Genomic DNA, 9,697 nt, shown 5'->3' with positions numbered 1-9,697 from the left:
AAGAAAGGGAAAGAAACATTAATGTGAGAAAAACATCAACCAGTTGCCTCTTGCATGTTCCCTGACTGGGGACCAAACCTGTAACCCAGGCATGAGCCCTGACTGGAAATCTAACCCAGGACCATTTGCAGGATGATGCCCGACTAACTGAGCCACACCAGCCAGGGCAGCCTCAGTGCCTTTACTTCCCAACTCTAGCACAGTCCCAATGTTCTCTGCCTTCTGTACAAAAGTCATGGTTTTATGGTCACTCCTGCTTCCCTATTTCTATGTCTTTAAAAAATTTTTTTTCAGAGTTCAGCTTTTTATTGTGTGTGCTACAAAGACGTTTAGTGAAAAAGGCCAAAATGCATGTCATCATCAGACTCCTCAGATTCTATATTCTTTGCTTCCACTTTCTTCTCCTCACCTGGGGCAGCAGTGGTGGAGGGAGCAGGGCCTCCTGTTGGTGCAGCACTAGCTGCTTGGGGCAGGTTCTCCAGCCCCTCCATTGCAGACGAGGGTCCCAATGCTGACATTAGCCAGAGCCTTTGCAAAGAAGCCTGGCCAGAAAGGTTCAACATTTACACCAGCTGCTTTAAATGAGGACATTGATGCCCTCCATCACCGACACTTTGTTGTCATGAAGGGTAAGGGCTGAGTAGGTGCAGGCCAGCTCCTGAGACAGGGAGCGCATGGTGTGGGTAAGAGCTGGGCCAGAGCTGCCTGGAGAAGGGCTAATCCCTGGATGAAGTGAGGGCCTCCTCCCAACGCAGCTACTGAGCACCTTAGTAGCAGCTGGGGAAAGGGCCCCATTTTTGTATCTTTAAAGATTTTATTTATTTTTTTGAAGGGAGGGGAGGGTGGGAGAAAGAGAGGGAGAGAAACATCGATCAGTTGCCTCTCTAATACCCCTAACTGGGGACCTGGCCCACAACCCGGACATGTGCGCTGTGGAACTCAAACTGTTGATCTTTTGGTTCTCAGGCTGGCGCTCAATCCATGGAACCACACAAGACAGGGCCCATTTCTGTCTCTTTAAATACACCCAAGTTGCAAAACCCAGATTGGACCTAATTCTAAAATTTGTCTTCTTTATCCTTTGCCCAGCTGCCTTCTAAGCCAAGGTGCCAATCTCCTTATTTCTAAGGGCACCCATCCCCAGTAAAAGAAGTAACACCAGTGGCTTCCTTCAGACAGTCCCAAAGTATAAAAGTAATATACTTTGGGGCTGTTTAATCAGCATAGGATCAGGGCTGAAGTAGTAAATTGCCCCTATCTACCCCAGGGATAATTTTATCTAGGAAAGATGATCAATCATATCTGTATAAACATGACACACCCTCTCTGTAAGCAGGATACATACCTGCTAACCTTTCTAAATTCTATTTTTAAATAATTATAAATCATTTGCTGCCCTGGGTGGGTAGCTTAGTTGGTTAGAGCATCGTCCCAACTCATCAAGGTTGCAGGTCCGATCTCTGGTCAGGGCATAATACAAGAAGCAACCAATGAATGCATAAATAAATGGAACAACAAATCAATGTTTCTCTCTCTCTAACTCTCTCTCTCAAAATCAATAAATAAAAAATATTTTTAAAAATGCATTTGTTGGCTTCCTCTTCCCTCTTTCTCCGCCACTGTGGTCCGTGAGGTTTGTTCTTCTTCGCCATGTCTTCTCACAAGACTTTCAGGATCAAGAGGTTCCTGGCCAAGAAATAAAAGCAGAATCGGCCCATTCCCCAATGGATTCGGATGAAAACTGGTAATAAAATCAGGTACAACTCCAAGAGGAGACATTGGAGAAGAACCAAACTGGGTCTCTAAGGAAGGGCACATCAGAGATGTCTCATATTTACGCTCTATTCGTGTTGTCTGCCTCTTGAAGTCACAGAAAAGACCACCGCTGTGGGGACAGTTTGGCATTTTATTGGAAATTGGATTATTTTTTTTTCTTGACATTTTTCCTTTAGTAGTATGTTGGTTCATTAATAAATGTGAGGCCACTTTAAAAAAATGCATTTGTTGACTGGTGGTCCAGTTGGTGAGATGTCATCCCACAAAACAAAAGGTCATTGGTTTGATCCCGGTCAGGGCGCATGCCTAGGTCACGGTTTCGGCCCCAGTTGGGGTGCGTCCAGAGGCAACTGATTGATGTTTTTCTCTCGCATGGATGTTTCTCTCCCTCTCTTTCTCCTTTCCTCTCCCTCTAAAAATAAATACATAAAATATTTAAAAAATAAAAATAAAAAGTGAATAAACGTATAAAAATGCATTTGCTATGTTTGTACACGGAATACTCCTAGAAGGAGCTCCAAGAAACTGGCAACAGTGGAGGACAGGTGTAAGGAAGTTTTATTCTTCAGTGTTATGACACTGGCCCAAGCCACTCATGTGGAGCACAGTAATGATCTCGTAACTGGTCCTCTAGCCTCCCCTCAACAGTTCCCTCACCGTACAGCAACAAACTGGATTATTATTATTATTATTTCTACATCTTTTATTTATTTATTTTTAGAGATAAGGGAAAGGAGGGAGAAAGAGAGGGAGAGAAACATCAATGCGTGGTTGCCTCCCTCTTGCCCCCTACTGGGGACCCGGCCTGAAACCCAGGCATGTGCCCTGACTGGGAATCCAACCGGTGACCCTTTGCTTCACAGGCCCACACTCAATCCACTGAGTTACACTAGCCAGGGCCTGGATTATTAAAAAAAATAAATCCAATGCTATTACTCTCCCACTGAAATCCTTCCAATGGCTTCCTGCAATTAAAATTAAACCCCAACTTCTTACTGTGGACACAAGCCTCTGAGCAACCTGGCTTCTCCTTTTCCCCTGACCTCCCACCCATTATCCTCTGCTCCAGCCACATGGACCTTCTGTTTGTTCCTCAGACATTCTGGGCCCATTCCTTCCACAGGGCCTGGCCCTTGCTGGTCGCTCAGTCACGAATGCTCTTCCCTCAGATCAACACACAACTGGCTTCTTGTTATCATTCAAGGCTTGGGGCAATGTCACCTCAGAGAACCGCCCCCAGCCCTTCAGCCTACCATAGCTCTCCCCACCACCTCAGCGATCATTTCCCTAGTACCTTGTTTTGTCTTCATTGTGACACTTCCTGTTAAAGTTATTTCTTGAGTTGTCTGTTGGCTGTCTACTCTCCTTAAAATGTAAGTTCCTTGAGGGTAGGGCCCCCGTCTCTCTTTTTATGAGAGACAGTGTTTAGGACAGTGCCTGGCACAGAATGAATGAATGCATGTATGTGTCAGGATGGGTGGGGTAGGACAAAAGGGAACCTAATTACAAACAATTATAGTGTTTTGGACTATTCATTCCTCAAGTGCGTTTAAGGAAACCTTATAGTATGAGGGCCTGTAGGAAGGTCTCAAGTCGTGGGCTGCTGTATTAGTTTCCTACGGTTGCTGTAAATATCACAAACTCAGTGGCCTAAAACAACACAGTTATTATCTTCTAGTTCCAGAGGTCAGAAATCTGAAATGGATTTTAAAGGGCTAAAACCAAGATGTTAGCAGAGCTGGGTTCCTTCTGGAGGCTCTAGGGCAGAATCTGTTTCCTTCCCTGTCTGCATTCCTGGGCCTCTTCCACTGTCTTCAAAGGCAGCAGCGTAGCATCTTCAAATGTCCCTGCCTGACAGTCATGCTTTCCTCTTCTGAGGACTCTTGTGATCTCGCTGGGCCAATTCATATAAAGCAGGAAAATTTTCCCATCTCAATATTCTTAACTTAATCACATCTGCGAAGTCCCTTTTGCCAGGCAAAGTAACATATTCACAGGTTTCATGGATTAGGATTTGGACATCTTCAGGGGCCATTAATCTGCCTGTAATAGCCATAAACCTCTGTCCTGCAATCTATCCTCAACAGCCAAACTCAAACACTACACCCTCCCTGAAACTTTCTCAGACCCCATCCCCTGGAGAAACAGCCAGTTTCTCTTTAGCACCTGTATAGTACTGTAACAGCACTTACTGCAATTTGTAGAAATAGATGAATCTGTTTATCAGCCTCCATTAGGCTCTGAGTCTTTAAGAGCAGGATCCAATGTTTCTTCACCTTTGTATCTCAATACTTAAAATGCTGATTGATTGATTGAATCACTTATTTGAAAAAATTTATTAAAGGCATATTATACTACAGGTAGCGGGGAATATAGTGCTAAACAAACATAGATATGGTCTGTGCCCTCTAGAAGCTTACAGCCTGTCTGGAAAGAGAGAATTAAATCATCAGTAACCATAAAAATAGATTGTAAATTCTCTTAGGTCAGCAGCCCCAGGAATGTTTGTTTAGCATGGTATCCCCAGTACCTTGAACATTGGTTGTCAAAAAATTTTTATTTTTTTCTCAAATATTTTTAAATTCTAAATTCATTATTATTAGTAGTAGTTTTTTTTGCAAATCCTACCCTCATTCTGATATAGAGAGATCAGATCAGATCACTGGAGAGGAGTAGGGCGAGGCCCTAGGAGGAAGTTGTCACAGGCAATGGTAAACGGCCCAGGAAAGATTGGCTGAGAAGTTGAACGCCTCCAGAGCGTGTGGAATTATGGGCTGGAAGATTTGAAATAAAAGAAGGGCTCTTGGGCTGTCCCTCTGGCTGGCTGGCTCTCTCTCTTCTTCCTCAAGGATGCCTGGATGATGGTGCTGCAGCTGCCCAGTGGACGGTATTTTGGACGGGAAGGAACTCTGGGTGCATGCAGTCTAGGATTGGTGTGGCCTGGCAGAGGGGGCAGGGTTATTCTTCTTTGGGTGTCCTAGAGGGGATGAGCTCTGAAGCAGAAGCCTGCCATTCTCCCAAAACTGTGTAGCTTTTGTATCTTATGTTGTTTTAGTTTGTAAACAAACCCTATAGAAATAAGATAATTAAAGACTAACAGGGGAATGATAGGAGAACTCAGGTATTAAAGAGGTTAGCCTTAATTGATAGGTTTAAGAGATTAAAGCTATAACTAGTTACAGAGTTTAGCCATAATTGATAGGCTTAAGTGACTAATGCCTGTGGAAAGCTGTTATTCCAAAATTGTGCAGCTTTTGAATAAAGAATCCTTTCCTTTATCACCAAACTTCTGCCTCTGAAATTTTGCCTAGAGGGTGGCGGCAGGCAGCAGGACCCCAACTGCTATTCAGTAATAATTCCACTCCCAGTTCTATGACTATAATATCTACACTGTCAGATCACATGGCCCTTACATAGTACACTCTCTTATAACCCTCTTTTGGTCTCAGTTCTACAAGTAACTAATATATAGTGCTCTCTAGCAGGCCCTATATTGATGTCTATCTAAGCAGTTTGGTTGCATTTCTTAGGAAGGGCTCATGGGAACAATATTCCCTGAGTTCCTGCCTATTGATAACAATTTGTCTGTGTCCATGAGAGTCAACAGTCAGTTTGCTTTGGCTCATGTGTTCTTTTCTTGATTACTTAAAATATATCAGTTTCATTTTCTTCTTGCATAAAGCATTGGTGTCAAAAAGTCTGACAATTGGCAGGAAAATGGAGAGAACTGTATTTGAACATCAATAAAAAAAGGAAAATCTGACAATTATCTAATTTGCCCTTTATGAGTCACATATTCTTTTTGTCTCAAAGGATTTTTTCTTTAAAATCGAATAATTTTATTATAATATGCCATAGTGTTAACCATTATAGGTCAATATTTTAAAGTATATTTTATTGATTGTGCTATTACAGTTGTCTCATTATTTTCTCCCTGTTATTCCCCTCTGTCCTGCAGCCCCCCTCCCACCAGCATTTCCTCCCTGCCCCCCTACTCCCCTTAGCTCATGTCCATTTATTGTTCATATAAGTTCTTTGGCTTCTACATTTCCCATACTATTCTTAACCTCCCCCCATCTATTTTCTACCTGCCATTTATGCTTCTCATTCCCTGTACCTTTTGCCCCGTTATCCCCCTCCCTACTGATAACCCTCCATGTGATCTCCATTTCTGTGATTCTGTTCCTGTTCTGGTTGTTTGCTTGGTTAGTTTTTTGTTTTTGTTTTTCAGGTTCAGTTGTTGATAGTTGTGAGCTTGTTGTCATTTTACTGTTCATAGTTTTGATCTTCTTCTTATTCTTAGATAAGTCCCTTTAACATTTCGTACAATAAGGGCTTTGGTGATGATGAACTCCTTTAACTTGAACTTATCTAGGAAGCACTTTATCTGCCCTTCCATTTTAAATGATAGCTTTGCTGGATAGAGTAATAGTGGATGTAGGTTCTTGCCTTTCATGACTTGGAATACTTCTTTCCAGCCCCTTCTTGCCTGCAGGGTTTCTTTTGAGAAATCATCTGGTATTCATATGGGAACTCCTTTGTAGGTCTCCTTTTCTCCTTTGTCTCCTTTTCTCTTGCTGCTTTTAAGATTCTCTCCTTTATCTTTCATGTTGGATAATGTAATTATGATGTGTCTTGGTGTGTGCTTCCTTGGGTCCAACTTCTTTGAGATTCTCTGAGCTTCTTGGATTTCCTGGAAGTCTATTTCCTTTGCCAGATTGGGGAAGTTCTCCTTCATTATTTTTTCAAGTAAGTTTTCAATTTCTTGCTCTTCCTCTTCTCCTTCTGGTACCTCTATGATTTGGATGTTGGAACATTTAAAGTTATCCCAGAGGTTCCTAAGCATCTCATTTTTTGAATTCTTTTTTTTCCTTCTGTTCTGGCTGAATGTTTATTTCTTCCTTCTGCTCCAGATCATTGATTTGAGTCCCAGTTTCCTTCCCTTCACTGTTGGTTCCCTGTATGTTTTTCTTTATTTAATTTTGCATAGCCTTCACTTTTTCCTCTATTTTACAACCATACTCAACCATTTCTGTGAGCTTCCTGATTACCAGTGTTTCGAACTGTGCATCTGATAGGTTCGCTATCTCCTCATTGCTTAGCTCTCTTCTTGGAGTGTTGATCTGTTCTTTCATTTGGGCCACATTTCTTCATCTTGGTGTACCTGTTATATTGTAAGGGGCTGTGCCTTAGGTATTGCCAGGGAGGGGCAGCCCAAGTCACTGTGTTGTGGCACTGTATGTGGGGGAGGGGTCAGAGAGGGAACAATGCTGCTCACTGGGCTCTCATCCTGCTTTCAGTCATTTCCCCTGCTACCCACAAGCAAATTGGGGTCTTCTGGTGCTGATTTCCGGGTGGGTGGGTTTGTGTATGTTCTGGGACCCTCCAACTAACTCTCCTGTGAGGCTAGGAGTTCCTCCCACCACTGCAACCCCCACAGGTTTTTACAGCCAGAGGTTTTGAGGCTTTCTTTCCCCATGCCGGAACCCTGGGTTGTGTGGTCTATCTCGCACACAAATGTGGGATCACCCAGTCTGCCAGCCGCTGCCTTGCCCACCCACCCGGTCCTCTTGCTGCCACCTTGCCATGTGTCCTCTTGGCCCCTGCTGCCCGTCTCTGCCCCTCCTACCAGTCTGAATGAATATTTCTTCTTTAACTCCTTGGTTGGACTTCCATACAGTTCGATTTTTCTGGCAGTTCTGATTGTTTTTTGTCTTTAAATTTGTTGTCCTTTTCTCAGTTGTGCGAGGAGGCAGTGTATCTACCTATGCCTCCATCTTCTATAGGTCAATATTTTTAAGTACCTCCTTTATTCTTCTAATATATAGTTTGAATTTTTTATTTCAGAAATGTTTTCTTTTTCTTTTGAATCCTCACCCAAGGATATATTTATTGATCCTAGAGAGGGAGGAAGGGGAGGAGAGAGAGAAAAACATCAACTTGACAGAAACATCAATCAGTTGCCTCCCATTTGCACCCTGATATTCTCAGATTAGGGACAGAACCTGAAACCTAGATACGTGCCCTGACTGGGAATCGAACCCATGACCTTTCAGTTTATGAGACCGTACTCCACCCAATTGATACATGCTAGCCAAGGCATGAAGGTTTTTTTGAGTAGTTGTTGTTTTTTTCTTTTTACTGTTTCTGTGCTTTGGTTTTCTTTTTCAGAGATTTCTATTAAGGTATTAGTAGAGTCCCTGAAGACACTAAAAAAAAAAGTTACCTAAGAAAAGAAAATGTGAACCAAGGATTTTATATCTTCCTTGTCTGTCTTTAATATTTGTCACTTTCTCTTGACTCCTCTTACTTTATTTCTATTTTAACTTTTTTTCTTTTTATCTTTAATTTTTAAGGCATCATTTGTTGTACTTATCTGCTCTTGTGTTCCTTTCCTTGAGGTCCATCACTTCAAACATTTTTGAGTTTTTCAAAATTATGATTTGTTTTATTCTTTTATTTTTCAAATAACTTTCTTGATGCCTTTAACTAATTTTGAAATAATTATGTTATAATTTTCATCTGTTTTGTAAGTATACTTTTCTGGCATGTTTTCTTTGTCTGCAGGTATTTTTTGTTGTCTTTGTTTCTTACTCTTTTTTTTTTCTTTTAGTGATTTTGTATAGAATTTAACTTGATACTTTCTGTTGCTCATTTTTATCTTAACTTAATTTTCTGAAGAATTTAAGATAGCTTTCCTATCTTGACAGAGCTCCCTGTTCTGTTGCTTTTTGGTCTCATTCTATAAAACATACCATCAAAAATATGGTAGCCAGCCCTGTTGGGTAGCTCAGTTGGTTAGCGCATTGTCCCAATACCCCCAGACTGGATTCCATCTGTGGTCAGGGTGTATACAGGAATCAACCAGTGAATGAATAAATAAGTGGAACAACAAATCAATGTTTCTCTCTGCCTTCCTCTCTCTCTCTAAAAAAATTAAAACGGTGGCTTGCTCTCTGAGATTTCCTGGTTGTGTATCCCCCGCCCTGCTTTTACCTGGACCTCCTTTCCCTTCGTCTCTCTTATTCCTGTCCTGCTCATTTTGATTCTTTCATCAATTTGTCTTCAATAGGGGCCTGTCCTGAAATGGACCCCTGGATGGTCAATTCGAAGAATTCAAAGGGGTGCTCTGGCTGGTATAGCTCAGTGGATTGAGCGCAGGCCTGCGAACCAAAAAAAGGTTGCTGGTTCGATTCCCGGTCAGGGCACATGCCCGGGTTGTGGGCCAGATGCCCAGTAGGGGATGTGTGAGACACAACCACACATTGATGTTTCTTTCCCTCTCTCCTTCCCTTCCCCTCTCTATAAAACTAAAAATAAATACAATTTTTAAAAAAGAATTCAAAGGGGTGAGGTTGCTCCAGCCTCTTTAGGCCTTACTGGCATGCATGTGTCTTTAATTTACCTGCCACTGAAGAGGCCAAAACCTCTCTTAGTTTCCGATACCACTGTCAGGCTGGCCTACCATGCTACATGCTACCTGTTGGTTGTTTTAATCTTCTCCTTTACTTACTGAAAAGCAAGTGAGGTCCTGCTGCCTGCTGTCACCCTCTAGGCAAAATTCCAGAGGCAGAGGTTTGGTGAAAAAGAAAAGGAGTCTTTATTCAAAAGCTATACCGTTTTGGACCAGGGCTGGTGTAGCTCGGTGGACTGAGCTCGGGCTGCAAACCAAAGTGTTGCAGGTTCGATTCCCAGTCAGGGTACATACCTGGGTTGTGGGCCGTGACCCCCAGCAACCGCACATTGATGTTTTTTTCTCTCTCTCTCACTCCCTTCCCTCTCTAAAAATAAATAAATAAATAATCTTAAAAAAAAAAAAAAGCTATACGGTTTTGGAATAACAGCTTTCCACATGCATGAGTCACTCAGCCTATCAGCTAAGGCTGAAATCTTTTCAATTCGAGTTCCCTTATCATTCCCT

General features: G+C 42.2%; 2 pseudogenes; one reads left to right on the top strand and one right to left on the bottom strand.

Annotated features, from left to right (window-relative positions):
- Nucleotides 1-290: 290 nt before the first annotated feature.
- Nucleotides 291-676, bottom strand: LOC118498740 (annotated as a pseudogene).
- A 942-nt stretch (nt 677-1,618) lies between these two features.
- LOC114513356 lies at nt 1,619-1,988 on the top strand (annotated as a pseudogene).
- Nucleotides 1,989-9,697: the final 7,709 nt, after the last annotated feature.

Source organism: Phyllostomus discolor, chromosome 2 (assembly GCF_004126475.2).
Source record: "Phyllostomus discolor isolate MPI-MPIP mPhyDis1 chromosome 2, mPhyDis1.pri.v3, whole genome shotgun sequence".
Taxonomy (NCBI): domain Eukaryota; kingdom Metazoa; phylum Chordata; class Mammalia; order Chiroptera; family Phyllostomidae; genus Phyllostomus; species Phyllostomus discolor.
Note: the sequence above shows the minus strand (reverse complement) of the source record. Positions and strands in the feature narration are given on the sequence as shown.